Genomic DNA, 18,494 nt, shown 5'->3' with positions numbered 1-18,494 from the left:
CTCTTGATATTATTATACATTTTTATTACATTTTTTGCGTCATAATTATTAGCAAGGGCTATCACTGAAGTGTGTGTACATACATTACCACTGACGTTTCCACTTTGGTGGGACTGAACAACAGCAAGTACACTACGGTAAGACATCACTTTATTTTACTGTATTTTAATTTTGAAGTTATTTTCTTACCTAGTATTTTAATTTTTAAACTTATTTGTCTCGTATATCTGAGGGTAGCCGATGCTGGGCGAAACTGTCAATTCCGTTTGAAATTAGTATGTTTGTGTCGAGCAAACAATTATTTTCATAAGATTTAATTATAACCTCGAAAAAATAATGTTGCCTAATTAATTTTGTTGTTGTTGTTGTTGTTGTTGTGGTCTTCAATCCTGAGACTGGTTTGATGCAGCTCTCCATGCTGCTCTAACATGTCCAAGCTTCTTCATCTCGCAGTACCTACTGCAACCTACATCCGTCTGAATCTGTTAAGTGTATTCATCTCTTGGTCTCCCTCTACGATTTTTCCCCTCCACGCTGCCCTCCAATACTAAATTGGTGATCCCTTGAGGCCTCAGAACATGTCCTACCAAACTATTCAGTACCACCTCATTAGTTATGTGATCTACCCATCTAATCTTCAGCATTCTTCTGTAGCCTAATTAATAAGAGCACTTTATTGGCAGACAGCCATCTTAATATGGAAACAAGAAAGACATATCTTTGGAGCATTTTTATCTATAGTTGTGAGGGTAGCACTCTGTGCAGACATGAAGAGGAAAAACTAGAAGCAGCAGAGATAAGAATATCGGGAACAGAATGGAAAACTGCAAAAACTTCAGTCGTATGGTATAGATTGCGAGAGACAGAGAAGCAAGCCGACATAAACAAGACTTTCCCTTTTGTGTCTGACGTTAAATATTCTTTTGCTTCCCGGCAGATACATATATGTGCTCTTGGTGCATACTCAGATCTCTGCGCCACAATACCGCAATATTCCACGAGAGAACCGAAACAAAACGGCATAGCCCAACTGTTCTTTACCGGTGGGCGTCATTGTTTCGTTTCGGCTCTCTAGAGACTTGCTATCATATTGTGGTTTCAGTAAGCACCAGGACTACAGGCATGTACGCTCAACAGCAAAAAAACTTGGACACTGTAGACAAAATGGCAAAACTTTCCGCCTATTGAGCAATAGCAGCATAAAAAAGCCGCCAGGGCTTAACGTCTGACTGAGGAAACAAATCGTTGTTTCAGAAAAATGTGATGTCTGACGGTCACCCTGTATTCACATAAGCCCTGTGTGTTAAGGATTGCTTACTTTACGACAGAGATTATGGACCTCACTGAATGCTCGAACCACAGAAGCAGTAACTGGATACCAGATAATGTGAGACACAGAGGCTATAAAAATATTAAGAATTCCTTATCACTACCATTCAGGCTTAACTATGAGTGAAAGACCATTTTCACCAACAAGGTTTTTTTTAAGCCGGCCGGTGTGGCCGTGCGGTTAAAGGCGCTTCAGTCTGGAACCGCGTGACCGCTACGGTCGCAGGTTCGAATCCTGCCTCGGGCATGGATGTGTGTGATGTCCTTAGGTTAGTTAGGTTTAAGTAGTTCTAAGTTCTAGGGGACTGATGACCACAGAAGTTAAGTCCCATAGTGCTCAGAGCCATTTGAACCATTTTTTTTAAATGATAACCTCGCACGTTTGAGAATGAAGAAAAAGGCCACAGAACTGCCTTCGACGAGCATATGAATTCAACTGTTCAAGGAGAGTGCGATGGCGCCTGTGTCTCGTGGCGTAATGGTTAGAAAAGTTTAGGGTTAATCTGGAGGCAGAGTTCAACAATACGCGTTTCCATTCTTTTGTCTAGTTTGTACGAATTCACTAGAGTGAAAAAGACGGCGAAAATTCGGACAATGTTTACCCATATCACGAAATCGAGTATGAGAGTAACGAAACAGCTGGTTTTACTGCATATAAGCCTCGCTATAATTCAAATATTTTTCTTCCAGTATCTGAAGGTATCGCGAACTTTGATGCATTTGATTTCCTGTAACTGTTGGATCTTTTTTGCTTTGAAGATGGCATTGAGAACTTTTCTTTGCTCAGAGTTTTGATAACACTACAACAATTATCTGGGAGTTAAGTGGAGTCAGTTAAGTGGAGGCAGGTAGTGGTGTATGTTCCCGGTTCAGTGGGAAGGTTTCTTCTCTCTCTCTCTCTCTCTCTCTCTCTCTCTCTCTCTCTCCTTCCCTCTCTCATTTAAAGTGGAGTGGTGGAACATAAATTGTTTCGGAATTAAGCTTATAAATTTCAGTGCGAATAATTAGTTGTTATGCGGTACAAAACACATTTCAAACCACGTAAATTTCAGGGTGATGTGGGCATACATTTTAGGAAAAGAGCATTTGTTGCTACAACGTGTTCATTCAACTGCGTACCAGCAACGCTGCATTTATTTATTTCCTTAAATTAACTTCATTACCATTTTCATATGGTACGCTTTGTTTTCATATATTTATCATAATTCCGTTTTGCGAGGTTAACTGCTCTCAGGCTTTTTAACGAAAATTGTTTACGTGAAGACATCGTTTATCTACGCCTCCGTTCAGATGACGAACATTTTGTTCGCTTTAACAAATGACAACCTGCGTGTGAATAGTGAGAATAACATTTTAGTTAACGAATGACAACCTGTGTGTGGGTAGTGAGACTAACATCCACAGTGTGGTGTACTTGATTGGATAACTACCGTAAATTTCTAGTATGATCGCAAAAAGGAAGCCACATAAGGGTCATCTGCCGTACGTCTAAACAGGAAAAGGCACCGTTGCAGTCGAGAAAAAGAAAGTCTGAAGCAGGTATTAGTCAACTGCACAACTGCTCAGAGCGATGTCCCGGAGTTACTGCCAGAGATTACCTGGGACAATGTACATATAACATATGGAACATAAATCTGGCTGAAAACTGAGATAAATGGAAATGGAACACACTAGTCAGAATGAAATATGTATCGAAAGGATAATCTGGATACGAATTGTGATGGCCTATTTATTGTTGTAAAGCATTCTGACAAACACAGAGTTGAAATGCAAGATAAACTGGGTGACGGTAAACACCATGAGGGCGGTTGGGCTACAACAGAAATCTGAGTTACTATTGTTCATGCACATCAAGCATCGAACTGAAAGCACCTTTCTGAAAGACTCTGGAAAATATCGCACTAAAAGTTTCGACGTGACGTTGTTCTAGGAGGATATTCGAATCAGTCACTCACAGATAATTTAGAAAGGGAGACAGAAAAAAGTGACACTGAATCAAATGTATTTTTCGAAAATTATTTACAGTAGCCGGTGTGACAGATCCAAAGCAAATACACAACGGAAACAAAATTAGTACACCTGGAAATGCAATGTCGACTTGGATCCGATGACGGCATATGCCACCTGGTGGATAGCAGCTGTTCTTGTAATGGGTCCAACGTCGTCCACCAACAGATAGCGTTGTGTTATTGCTACCAAGCGCCGTCTGTATCTGCCCTTTAATAGGGAGTGCTTGCAGCCAAAAGGCTCATTTTGGTGTAAACGTGTGAAGTAAGCAAGCAGCCAATCCACGGAGACACATTTGTGCTTCCTGCAGCCAATGGAGCGAGTCTGAAAGAGACCAGATTGTAGCCTTCCGAGAGGCGGGATGGTCCTTTATTGTTGTTTTGTCTGTTCCCGTTTCGGTTATTTTGATAACCGGGATTGTACCGAATACTATTTCGTCTCTGCCTTTGAAAGAATGCCTGTCCGCTTTGAGAATCACCATTGTTGCCGCTCTGGTGTGCCTTTCCAGTTTACGACGTGCCGCCGTTACGTCACGACCCGCCGTTACGGCTATTATTAGCGGATTGCGAGCCATTGTTGCCAGTGCTGCATTTCGCATCTTTCTTGTGTTAGGTCCACGGTATCACGCACTGACAAAAAGTGTTTAAGTTCAAAATCAGGGACTGTTATTAGCTTTTCCCTTATGTGCAGAGGCAACTTTGCCTTTAAGATGCGCAATACATCTTTGTGTGCGACCGGCTCGTCCCATTATCTCGTTAAATTAATGTATTTTTCGAAATATCTCATAAGCCCACCCTGCTTTTAGTTGTAAACTTCTGGGTTGAAGTCCGCAGCTCGTGGTCGTGCGGTAGCGTTCTCGCTTCCCACGCCCCGTGACGACTGGGTGTTGTGTGATGTCCTTCGGTTAGTTGGGTTTAAGTAGTTCTAAGTTCTAGGGGACTGATGACCATAGATGTTAAGTCCCATAGTGCTCAGAGCCATTTGAACCATTTCTGGGTTGAAGACCTGTTTTCTAAGGCGTTCTTGTACGCCCACTGACCATTACTTGGCCAGAAAAGCCTTTTCAAATTGTTCATAATGTGCACAGTTCTCTCCGGCTTCAGTAGCCCATAAAGCACCGTCTCCTTGTGTATGTGAGCAAACGAATTGTATTCTTTGTCTCTCATTCCATGACCTGGGCAATACGTAGCTGAATGAACGTATACAAACTACTGGATGGATTTGTTGCTTGTCTATGATAAAGACCTGAAATTGCCTGTGTTTCAACAGGCTTTCTTCCTGAAAGATCTTTGTTGAGGTTGCACCTGCCCCATCTCATTACGCGATTGTTGCACATCGGGGATTACAGGCTGATGCAGTTGAAAGTATGTCCCTGGGCTTTGTGGACCTGCAATTTATGCGTCATGCATATGCGGAATCGATAGTCGGTGCTTCTCGTGACAGCTGTGGCATTGTTTCCACCGCACGTGGCACTTCTCTTACCTGTGGCGAAACGTCGTCTCGTCACTGTGGAAGATCGTGATGTATCATGTGCTACACGTCCGCCCCTAGAGGCTGAGTGGTTAGCGCGACAGAATGTCGATCCTAAGGGCGCGGGTTCGATTCCCGGCTCGGTCGGAGGTTTTCACCCCTCAGGGACTGGGTGTTGTGTTGTCCTTATCATCATCATTCCATCCCCATCTATGCGCAACTCTCCGAAGTGGCGTCAAATCGGAAGACTTACACGCAGCGAACGGTCTACCCGACGGGAGGCCCTAGTCACACGACACATGATATGATCTATTTCAGAGCGGAGCGTTTGTTTAGCCGTGCCGAGTTCTACCATCGCTTCACTTCCAGTGCGTTGTATTGCGCCTTTCCACTCTAAATTTATTTTGTCAGTGAGCATTTTGTCGTTCTGCTCAATCCACTTGGCGAATTCGGTATTTAATTTTTCATTCTGTTCATCTAGCCTGGTTTTTAATACTTCTTCTTCTGTTTCTACGGAGAGACTGTCGACACGTTGTGTTAATTCGCTCATCGTATCTTCCATCATCTTCTGTGCTGATTGTATTGTTTCCACATCTTTTGATAGTTTCGAAACAGTAGCTGGGAAATTCTTATATGCCTCCGTTAGGCTGGCAATTTAGGATGCTATTGTTCCTAAACCCGTGTTTAATTTTTTTTATTAATTCCTCATTTACATGAGTGGAAATCTGAGTGACCAATTGTTTGTCACGATCAGTCAAAGTATTATTTATCTGAGATGTCAATGCTACATCTCTTTCAGCAAGAGTAGTATTTATCCTTGAAACAAGCGCTTCATCGCGTTCATTTAACGTAGTATTTATGCGTGAAGCAAGCGCTTCATCGAGTGCGTTAATTGTCTTTACCAGTTCCATATCGTGAGCAATAATCATCTCAGAAATTTTATTGAATAACAGAGTAAAGGGATCTACGGCGGGAGGAGGTATTTGCTCGGCACTTTCAATTGCTTGTGCCTGCGTATTAGCTTCTGCCTCCATATTTTGAGCATCGGTTTCTGCCACCGTCTGATCGGTACAATTGTTACCGCCATCGACGTTATTTTCAGAACCACTATTATTTGTGGAATCCATGTTTTCAGGTTTACCTATCTTTGTCATAACGCAAATTGAAAATATACTTTGAAATAAAATCTCTTGACAACACACTGACAAATTAACACAAATTTACCAGAAGCTAATAGTGTATTACTAAAATGACAATATGGATGCTTCAGACTAAAACCATCCACTGTCACTCGTTTTCATCTCACTTGCTCGCAGCGGAAAAGTAGCCACCTTAGTAAAGCGCTTAGCAACAATGCCTACTGCAGTTACCAACTACGCAAAATGCAGAAAACCCTAAATTGACCATGAGTTAAATGAGCTACGCGTTGCAGACTACGAATGCAGAGGAAACTAATAACACGTTGATAACCATACCTTTCTCTCCGTGTTGCTGTTTGGAGTCTGCTTCCGTTAAATCAGTTAATTTCATTTATGTTTCGTGTAGCCATAATCAGTTTTTTCTTGTCTCGCATAATACAGTCGATTCATGAAAAACAACACAAACAAGCATCAATTAACATCATACTTTTTTTTTGTTCGAGCCCCACGTTCGGCGCCAATTTAATATACTGGTATTTTTAAAAAAATAGTTTAGTATTAAATGCATTACTTTTACTAGTGGCAAGCTTCTAAAATCATAAAATGGTGCATAGAAAGTTTTTACTTGTCGATAATGAAATTATACATACCTCCAACCAGAATCAGATGCCGATCAGACCGACGAGTACGTTGACCGACGACATTTTTTAAAGGCCAGTGACCAATCTAAAAAAATTACGCAGTTTGCGTGATTACATTACCTGGAAACTGATAGAAAAGACTGGTAAAAGAGATCTCAGAGACGCTGATGTAAAGGTTTGCTAAAGTAATAGCCGATTGAGCACTGGTAGCGTTCGGATGTGGCCATCAAACAATTAGTCGGAAACTCTCCTTCGTTGCAGCCTGAAAAAGTTCTAAAATGCAGCATAATAATTTGATATGTGTAGTTAGTAAAAAAGTAAAGTACAGTCTTCATTAAAACACGGCTTTTGAAATTGCGTAATTATTTGCCAAAGAGCAACGCTGTGAAATAGCCATCGAAAACTAACGAGAGAGAGCGACAGCTCACAGCTCCTGCTTTTATATAATCCAAAAACAAATAATGGCAACTGCCTTCAACTTGCTTAACAGTTTCGATACATAAACATTTCTCTAGAAAATTCTTTAGCGGGACAGCAAAAAAATACATTCCTTACATTAAATCGTGAGCTTTTCTCCTTACTTTACAGATTTATTTCAACGGAGAAAATTAATTTTTAACTTATTTTAGGCATAATTAAAAGATTGGGGCATATTCTATTAATTATTCAAAAAAGCAATATTTCAAGATGCACGTAAGTTGGGCCTATATTTTTCACGTCAAAGAGACGTGTAATTGTAGTACATGTTTTAAGCTCATGAATTTGGGGAACGAAAAGCCCCTCCATAGAAATCAACATGGCTTCAGCAAACAGAGAGCTTGAGAAACAGCTCGCTCTGTTTCTCCATGAGATCCATAGCGCTGTAGACAAAGGCGCTGAAGTTGACGCTGCCGCGTGTTCCTTGACTTCTGGAAGGATTTGGCACAGTCCGCACTGACGTTTAGTGAAAAAAAGGCGTGTTTGCCGAGCATTGGGCCAGATTTGCGACTACATTCAAGACTTCTTTGTAGACAGAACTGAACACGTCGCTCTTAAGGAACCAAAGCCGACAGATTAAGTACCGGCGTACCCCAAGGAAGTGTGATAGGACCGCTACTGTTCACCACGTATATGCATAATGTAGAAGCTCTTTAAGCCTTCGTAGATTATGCGGCTGCCTATAAGAAAGTAGCAACACCAGAAGGCAGTATCGATTAGCAGAATGGTGTGGGATCTGTCAGCTGACCGTCAACGTAAATAAATGTAACACTGTGGGCATACATAGACAACGAAATACACTACTGTACGAGTATGTTATTGATGACAAATTGCTGAAAACAGTATCTACCGTAACATATCCATGAGCGACCTTAAGTGGATTGACCACATAAAAGAAGTAGTAGGAAAAGCAGACGCCAGACTGAGATTCATTGGAATAATCTTAAGGAAATGTAGCTCACCGACGACTGAAGTGGCTCACAAGGCACTTGTTCGACCGGGTCTTGAATATTGTTCATCATTCTGAGACGCTTGCTAGGTAAGACTGACAGAAGAGGCAGAGAAAACCAAAGAAGAGCGGCTCATTTCGTAGCGGAATCGTTTGTACGGAGCGAAAGTGTTATAGCTTACTATTAAAATTACGAGCGTGTTCTTTCCGGGAAGAGTCGCATCATATATTACTTTGAAACTTCCCCTTTGAAAATTAAGAATGACTGTGCTGGTAAACTTCTATGTTATTTGACACAGAAACAGCTGAGTAAAACTGAACGTACTCAAGACAGTTTTCTCTTTACTTATTCTGATCATTTCTAAACTGTCACACAATATTTTAGCGCAACGTAGTCTGACTTTCCATAATCCCTACAAAAGAATGGCCCTGACTAACAATAACCTATACCTTTCATGAATCATTTACCTCACAAAAATCTTCGTTCCTCGAACTATTGCCATACGGCGAGCGTCAATACTGCCAGCTAAATAAAAGATTCTAACTACTGAAGGCACTAACTACTGACAGCCATAGCTGGCAAATGAAAGATTTTGGTACAGAACACGTAATGTATTTACCTTAATAGTGTTCAAAAGTCATATATATTTTTTATATATATTATTTTGACAAATTTCCTTTTTCTGACGGACACACGTCCAGATCGTCCGCTCATATTAACATCTCAAAACTCTGGCATCTCTCTCCCCACATCCACCACTGCTGGCGGCTCACCTCCAACTGCACAACGCTGCGTGCTGTTCACATCCAACTGTCCAACGCTACACTAGCGAATATTCCAACAATGAGTCCAACCAGCCACAGACTGCACACAGCGCAGTCAGCGATTTTAATACAGAGCGCTACGTGGCGATACCAACATAAAAACCTAAACAGCCTACTTACAACTTCCTTCCACATATATCACGAAATGACTAGAGCGAGGAAATTCGAAAAATTAGAGACAGTGCAATGGCATACAGACAATCATTCTTCCCATGCACCATTCGCGAGTGGAACGGAGAAGGGGGAATCAGTTTGTGGTACCAGATGTATTCTTCGCCACACGCCCTCAGATGGTTTGTGGAGTATTAATGCTGATGATTCTGCTTTTGATCCCCGACGTAAGTAAATGTAGTAGCATATTACACAAAATATCAGGAAAGACCCTATACATTCATCGGTAGAAATCTTAAGGAAATTTAATATGTCGACGTTGGAAATGATTCGTAAATCCTGTTCAAAAGTCTAGGATCATTACCAGGTAGGAGAGGAGTCGCGTGTTTCATCATGAGTTCGCTCAGTGACCACCACAACGTTACACAGAAACTGATCTAATTTAATTTGCAAACGCCACAACAGAGATGTAGAGAAACACGCATTGATTGTTGAAGTTTCGAGATAAGGCTCACGAAAAGAATAGGAAAATGCATTTCTTCACCCCACACACTTGTTGTTAACGCACCGATGTTTTCTGCCAATCGTTCTTCCCACGCGTCATTCACGAATGCAAGCAAAGGAGGAAAGCAAGTGGGACCGAAAGTGTCCTCCGCTACACACCCTGGTCTGCTGAGTATAGTTGTAGATGTATGACTAACATGGCTCCTCTGCTCCACCTCTCAATGTTCCTAAACTTCTAATTTTTTAAAGAGACCCATTAATTTACACGACCTAAATCCAAATTGAAAAAAAAATGGGTAGAAAACTTCATTGAAACTTGGCCTCAGTCGGAGGCGTAAAGGCTTTCTAATGCTGATGCACTCTTTTTTTCAAACTGATAAAAACAGACGTCTCGTACCTTGTTTCTCTTTTCTACAGATTCAGGAAGTTTTGTTACATATCCTTCCTTTCTTAAATGTGTCAACATTCAACAATGGGTTCTGACAATTGCTTTCCTTTTATATGGATCTTCTGCTACCTAGCAGGCTGTCTTGGTTCTGCACAATTCGTTCTCGGTAATGGAGGAAATGTATGTGTTGACGGGCTACACGTCACAATTTATCTCATGAGACGAGATACTCGCTGACGGCGGCTGAAATACGCTCGAAAAAATTGGTTACTCCTTGAGGTTATAAGTCGCTGTCTATCCACTTTCATAATGCCCGTTGTCGGAGACGAATTTCTTCAGAGTATCATAGTCCTCAAACTGGTTTTCAACGATTATTTAAATGAAAAATTATTTGTAGACGATGACGACGTGAAAAATGGAGCGTCATTAATTACTGCTATAATTACCTCAATGTGCATCCTAGCCGCTACAAACATTGCCGGTTTCGATATGGCATGACCATCCTCAGATAACTAATTGTAAGAATCTATGTTGAAAAAAATGCGTGACAGTACGCTGAATCAAGACAACAGACATGGGGAAAAAGTTATGACGTTGATGGTGCCATATCGAGCCAGTGATTAATTTACTCTTTGCTGCGCCGTCCACTGTGGCTGAGCGGTTCTAGGCGCTTCAGTCCGGAACCATGCGACTGCTACGGTAGCAGGTTCGAATCCTGCCTCGGGCACGTATTTGTGTGATGTCCTTAGGTTAGTTAGGTTTAAGCAGTTCTAAGTCTAGGGGACTGATGACCTCAGATGTTAAGTCCCATAGTGCTTAGAGCTATCTGAACGATTTACCCTTTGCTGCCTCAAGACGAATATTAGGATCTTTGTTTGCACTCAGACCACAAGTAATCGTATAGATTATTACGAGTGTTACCTACCGGCTCTGAAAAAAATACTACAATTGTAGCAATTACTTCTCACTGTCGTGGAACAGCATTTATACTATTTTGATTCACCTAGAGAAACATAAACACGATTGAGGGCAGCGACAACCCTCTAAGAAAGCTCAGTCAGCACTGCTCTACACGCTTTCAGAGGATCGTGTGCTCGAAAATAGGTCTTCACAGTATCCTCGTGCCTCAACAGTATTTAGACGGTGCCCAGCTACTGCTAGTCAGCTCTCCAGTGACAAGTTCTCTGCCGTTGTTCCTCAGTAGGAAGCTTTCCTGGAATCCTCGAGTGACCTGTTGTCCGACGCCACATTATATGCCTGGGTTCTTCGCCTCCGACTCGAAGTGAAGCTGAGAGAAGCCGTCCTCGAGTCGAGCAACGCTGGGACTTGGCCTTTACCGTGCGGACCTCCAGGACTCTGGTATTTTGGAACGATGCAGTTTCTATAATTAGAGATAATCAGTTCCTCGTACCAGAGTACTTTGACTCTAGTAAGTGTAATTCAGATTTTACTGGCTTTTACAATGCCGACCTCCGGAACTCTGGTGTTTTGGCTTGATGCAGTTTCCGTAATTAGAGACATCAGTTCCTCGTAAACCGACACTTTGACTCTATTACGTGTAATTCAGATTTCAGTGGCTCACAGACCACAGGCCTTACGAGTCTGGCCCACTTCAAAGATAGAGACTTAATTGTGAACTTTTTTTGTATAATTATGCTCCAAAGCAGGAGAATTGATGTTTTATGTTTCTTTTGGTAAACTTTTGGTAACCTCGTTGTCTACCATGCCTTTAGTTTCTCTATGTCAAACTCCGCACTTCAAACACATTGTCACGTTTTGCAGTGCGTAGGATGTATTGATGCAGTCAGTTAAAACGTAACAACACTTAACACGCAACCACTCAGTCTGCTTCTGTCTTTCACTTGACCTACATTCTTGTGACCACGATGTCCCTTTCTTTCTCTCTAGAACTGTTCCTGAAACTACTATCGTAAGCATTTTATAGAGTGTGGAAGTCATATAAGTAAACTAGTTGCCGGAATGCCATTACATTTATTACGTCTACGGCTGCTGGATTCCAGTGCTTTATCATTACTAAAGCGCCCTGATATTAAATATTCACAACGCGGAAATTCTTGAACACAAGAAAGATAAAACACAAAGCAACACTGTTATTAACGTCAATTACGTAATAATAAAAAATGCCTTATGCTGTAGGTAGCTTTATGCGTCTGTCCGAACATGCACACAATTTCTATTACATTACATAATAAAGTTATGAAAAACACTAACCAGACATGAAATACTAACAATGATAAAGACTGGGGCATTTTGAATTAGCCCTTCTGGTGACTGAGCCTTGATGATAAAGTTATTAATAAACAAAATTTTTTATATACGGTTCAAATCACCAGCACTACTCCAACTTTTGCCTAATATAACCAATATAGTTCACATGGTATCGTTCAACCTGCAAGATTGCAGGTCAAACGCATCATATTCTTTCAACGCGACGATCTCGCGATTATCTCAGTTCTCTTAGCAACATAAGCGCGGATACGGAGTTAATAAATTTGTAAGTAGCCTGTTTAGGTTTTTATGTTGCTAACGTCACGTAGCGCTCTGTATGAAAATCACTGACTGTGCTGTGTGCAGTCTGTGGCTGGTTTGCATTGTTGGAATTTGCTATTGTAGTGTTGGGCAGTTGGCTGTTAACAGCGCGTAGCGTTGCGCATTTGAAGGTGAGCCGCCAGCTGTGGGTAGAGAGATGGCGGAGTTTTGAGAGCGAATGATCTGGACGTGTGTCCATCAGAGACAGTAAATTTGTAACACTGAATGTCATGAACTGATATATATAGTTCGAGTAACGAAGATTTTTGTGAGGTAACTGATTCATGAAAGGTATGGGTTACTGTTAGTCAGGGCCATTCTTTTGTCGGGATTTTTGAAAGTCAGACTGCGTTGCGCTAAAAATATTGTGAGTCAGTTTAAGCACAGTCATTTATAATTTTTCTACGGGGACGTTTCAAATTCAATAAGAGACAGAAAATGTTACAAGCGTCCTCTTTATTTAATACAAACAACTTTTCATAACTATTAACTTTCCTACAACTCAGAGTTGACGGTGATAAATAAGAGCATTAAGAAATAAGGTGTCTGGTCTACAAATTTTAGAAATAGTTACACTTATTTTTGTTAGCATCTGTGGACCGTCAAAGACCTGATCACTCTTATTCTAGTCAATTGTGAAAGCGCGTGTAAAGCGTTAGCCCAGAAATTATTTAAGAGATTTTTATATCTTGAAATAGCGTACTTTCCACGGCATTTCTGTTTTATCGCTCCTTCAAACTTGTCTCAAATAGTTGTGACAGTCATGAGTACACCGTGCGTACTCTGCATTAGGCAGTCACCATTTGAATTCATCCGTATAAACGTAGTTTCAATTTCTTCACTGGGCAGCTTATATTTACCCGCAAGTAACTTCTATGGACCATTTTTCAGAGATATGTGCTGAACTTACGATCGTGGATGATCTACTTTCGTTATGTTGAATCAAGCTTTAAGTAATTTGGGACTCAATATTATCGTATTTTTCTCATCGTACTTCCATTTGACATTCTTAGCTTCATCTCGATGACATTACCGAATAATTTAGCATATTCAAAAATGTTGTGCGAAAAGCAAGGAAATAACTTATATTGCCTACAAATAACATTCAAGCAGTTAAAATAGCAGAGTTTTCAGTAGTTAAGAACTGACATTATAGGTATTTGAAGTTTTCTTAAAATATTTGTTTAGTTAAAGAGGTAAATCAGAAATTCAGACTGCCAGTAACGAAAATAATGGCTTTCTATACTCAATGACAGTTATGTAAGTTAATGAATGGGAGAGCATCCGTGTTCCATAACTATGTTTTATTGTTGCCCTTTGGCCTGCAGCTTTTTGGTCGCAGAATCTTATTTACTTCATTGATTGAATAGCTATTTCTTATCGAAAGCTTGTTTCAGTCGTTTCAATACGGCATTCAGATGTTTTTCTTCTGCAAATTCTGGAATGGCTTTCCGAAATACCCTATGTTTCAAACTACTATCAATATGCCTCATAACTAAAACGTTCACGCAACTACCAATAGAAGCGTGAATAAAAGGCTGAAACAACGTGAAAGTCTTTGCTAGCTAGATAAAACAAGAAAACCAAGTATTGTAGAGCGTGCTCTTCAGTCACGAAATTATAAAGTGTTCTGAACCCAAAATTTTGTCTACAATAGCAAACTGCTATCCACGGCTATATACAGAAGCCATCGAAACATATAAGCTTGTGGATAATATTTGCAGAAAAGAAGAAGCCGTGAAACTTAGTGATGTATGGATAGTAGCTCTACATAATCGATAAATTAGTTTTTATTCGTGACAGGCGATAATCGATAGCTAATTTTCTTTCTGGTAAGAATTGTCTCTGTTGATCACGTGTAAAATGGACCACACCCATTTTTCACAATGTTTTTGTCCCTTTCCGACGCCTGGCTCGTCAGTCGGCAGGACTCAGCGTCGCCAGGAGCACCTCATAACTTGTGCAGGCAGCTCTGGACGAAACGTCAGGAACCTAGAAGTGTCTCGGACCACGGCCATGCAAACACGGAAGAGTCACTAGCAACTACGATATCTGGCCATGAAAGCCTGCAGTCACTTTAAAAGCACTATTAATCATTTTTGCATCATTAACGAATTATAGAACCGAATAATTTCCAATTTATCTCGTTATGATGAATCAAGCTTTAACTAATTTGGGACCCAGTATTATCGACATTTTCTCGTCGTACATCCATTTGACATTCTTATATGTTCATAAGAATGTTAACAGCGTTTAAAAAAGTAAATAAATCTGTACAAATAACCTTTGACAACCTACATGCGTATTTAATCCATGAGAGTGTTGAAGAATGTATATATCAACGCTACAAATACCACTAGACTTCATCAGGATAGTACAAGATTTAGAATTGAAAGATCAACCACAGATCACGTTATTGCGATCAGTTCTAGAGGAAGCTTTGAAAATCCTGAACTGGAAATACGAAACAGAAGTTCTTTTTAATGGAACATATTCGGTTTAATGTTCACGTACAACCTCTACTGCAAAAAAATCCACATAGAATTGAAAAATTTAATACTACGAGAACCATAATTGTCTGAGAATCAGTTCAAAAATAATGAAGTTTTGTTAATATGGTTTCCTTTCTTTATACTCCTGCAAGAAAATTTGAATCCCCACGTCTCTAAACTCCTGTTATAAAATGGACTATCGCGCAGTAATTGGTTTCATGCATTTGAAGCTGTATAACTCTACAACAATCTGTACTGTGTTGGTGTGTGTATGGCAACAATACACCACTATATGACACAGTGGTTAGGTGGAGCAGACGCTTCCAGTGTGGTGAATGACGCTGATCAAAGTTGCTGAATATTTATATGTGACTATCTGCCATTCACAAGAATAGACTAGGCCATGGTGTTCAAATAACAACAAATCATACTCATGGTGACTTGTGACTACCACTTGCAAAGTGAAATTGTAATAGTATTGAACGTCAGTTGTAATAACTGAAATTATAGCAGTGTATGGAACAGGGATCAAGAGTTGCTGTGGGATTAAATATAAAATAGGCGCACAAATTTAATTTGATTCCTGTATGAATAAAGAAATAGGTTCATATAAACATAGGTCCGCAAATATTTAGTTACGGGGTTACGGTTAATAAAAGATTTTTGCCTGAAATTTAACAACTTCGCTAATATGAAGCCATCGCAAAACTGTACGAAGTTAAAGTAAAGCACGGTTTCAATTTATTTTGTTGTTGTTGGTCTGGTGAATCTAATAAAACATGTCCCGGATGTGTATCTGCAGTAGTTTTCCAGAAGATTCAGAGAAGCAAAGATACCAGCAAATTCGTTTATTTTCCATTAGGAATGTAGAAACGTATATGTCATTGTTGGCAACCGTTAATGAGTTGTTTCAGTCGTTTCCTAACCTTAAAACGACTGAACGAGTTAGTTTTCTGCTTTGTTCAGTGAAAGAACATAACAACAACAATATATTTAAGTCAGCAAACGGCCTTGGCGCAGTGGTAACAACGGTTCCCGTCAGGTCACCGAAGTTAAGCGCTGTCGGGCTGGGCTAGCACTTGGTTGGGTGACCATCCGGTCTGCCGAGCGCTGTTGGCAAGCGGGGTACAGTCAACCCTTGTGAGGCAAACTGAGGAGCTCCTTGACTGAGAAGTAGCGGTTCCGGTATCGGAAACCGACATACGGCCAGGAGAGCGGTGTGCTGACCACCTGTCCCTGCATATCCGCATCTGGTGCTGCCTTAAGGGCTGAGGATGACACGGCGACCGGCCGGTACCGTTTGACCTTCATCGCCTGTTCGGGGGGGGGGGGGGGGGAGGGAGTTTAGATTTTTATATAAGTGAAACCACATAGTAACTGTTGTAGTTTGTAGATTATTTTTGGAATCGGAAAGCCTTTCAATCTTACGACAGAGGAATACGCCGATATGGTGTTTATTTATGGCAAATGTGATGATAATGCTACGGCTGCAGTTAAAGCATATCGTGTACGTTATCCAGGCCGGAAGATTCCAAATGCAGGAACCATTAGTGGAGTATTTCGAATGTTTCGGGAGACAGGTTCTCTACCTAGCGTTCATAATCAGTACGAGCGCTCGATACTTGAAGACGATGGTGAGAATATTATGGATGCTGTTTAACATGGCCCGTGTACCAGTAGACAGCGTATCTCTCAACGGTTAGGCATTTCACAATCTAGGGTATGGCGTACACTGAAGTACAACAATCTGTATCCTTACCATAAACAAAAAATGCATCATTTACATCCGGGAGATACTGCCATTCGTTTAGAGTTGTGCAACTGGTTAAATACTAACCGACAGTTACACAAATACATTTTATTTACTGAAGAGGCACAGTTTACTCGAGATGGTATAAACAATTTGCATAATCAGCACGTATGGTCTGGAACAAACCCACATGCAACAGTGCAACGCAATTTCCAGTAGCGATTTAGCATAAATACGTGGTGTGGTATAATCAACACACACTTTATTGGCCATTCATTTTCCCAGGACATCTAGTTGGCGTGACATACTTACAATTCCTTCAAGAAGAAATGCCCCACTTGCTCGAAGATGTTCCACTTGCTACGCGATTACAAATGTACACTCCTGGAAATTGAAATAAGAACACCGTGAATTCATTGTCCCAGGAAGGGGAAACATTATTGACACATTCCTGGGGTCAGATACATCACATGATCACACTGACAGAACCACAGGCACATAGACACAGGCAACAGAGCATGCACAATGTCGGCACTAGTACAGTGTATATCCACCTTTCGCAGCAATGCAGGCTCCTATTCTCCCATGGAGACGATCGTAGAGATGCTGGATGTAGTCCTGTGGAACTGCTTGCCATGCCATTTCCACCTGGCGCCTCAATCGGACCAGCGTTCGTGCTGGACGTGCAGACCGCGTGAGACGACGCTTCATCCAGTCCCAAACATGCTCAATGGGGGACAGATCCGGAGATCTTGCTGGCCAGGGTAGTTGACTTACACCTTCTAGAGCACGTTGGGTGGCACGGGATACATGCGGACGTGCATTGTCCTGTTGGAACAGCAAGTTCCCTTGCCGGTCTAGGAATGGTAGAACGATGGGTTCGATGACGGTTTGGATGTACCGTGCACTATTCAGTGTCCCCTCGACGATCACCAGTGCTGTATGGCCAGTGTAGGAGATCGCTCCCCACACCATGATGCCGGGTGTTGGCCCTGTGTGCCTCGGTCGTATGCAGTCCTGCTTGTGGCGCTCACCTGCACGGCGCCAAACACGCATACGACCATCATTGGCACCAAGGCAGAAGCGACTCTCATCGCTGAAGACGACACGTCTCCATTCGTCCCTCCATTCACGCCTGTCGCGACACCACTGGAGGCGGGCTGCACGATGTTAGAGCGTGAGCGGAAGACGGCCTAACGGTGTGCGGGACCGTAGCCCAGCTTCATGGAGACGGTTGCGAATGGTCCTCGCCGATACCCCAGGAGCAACAGTGTCCCTAATTTGCTGGGAAGTGGCGGTGCGGTCCCCTACGGCACTGCGTAGGATCCTACGGTCTTGGCGTGCATCCGTGCGTCGCTGCGGTCCGGTCCCAGGTCGACGGGCACGTGCACCTTCCGCCGACCACTGGCGACAACATCGATGTACTGTGGAGACCTCACGCCCCACGTGTTGAGCAATTCGGCGGTACGTCCACCCGGCCTCCCGCATGCCAACTATACGCCCTCGCTCAAAGTCCGTCAACTGCACATACGGTTCACGTCCACGCTGTCGTGGCATGCTACCAGTGTTAAAGACTGCGATGGAGCTCCGTATGCCACGGCAAACTGGCTGACACTGACGGCGGCGGTGCACAAATGCTGCGCAGCTAGCGCCATTCGACGGCCAACACCGCGGTTCCTGGTGTGTCCGCTGTGCCGTGCGTGTGATCATTGCTTGTACAGCCCTCTCGCAGTGTCCGGAGCAAGTATGGTGGGTTTGACACACCGGTGTCAATGTGTTCTTTCTTCCATTTCCAGGAGTGTATTTTCAACATGACGCGGCGCCTCCACATTTCACCAACGCCGTTATTACACATTTTCTCC

Source organism: Schistocerca piceifrons, chromosome 1, assembly GCF_021461385.2.
Source record: "Schistocerca piceifrons isolate TAMUIC-IGC-003096 chromosome 1, iqSchPice1.1, whole genome shotgun sequence".
NCBI lineage: Eukaryota > Metazoa > Arthropoda > Insecta > Orthoptera > Acrididae > Schistocerca > Schistocerca piceifrons.
This window is presented reverse-complemented; position numbering follows the sequence as displayed.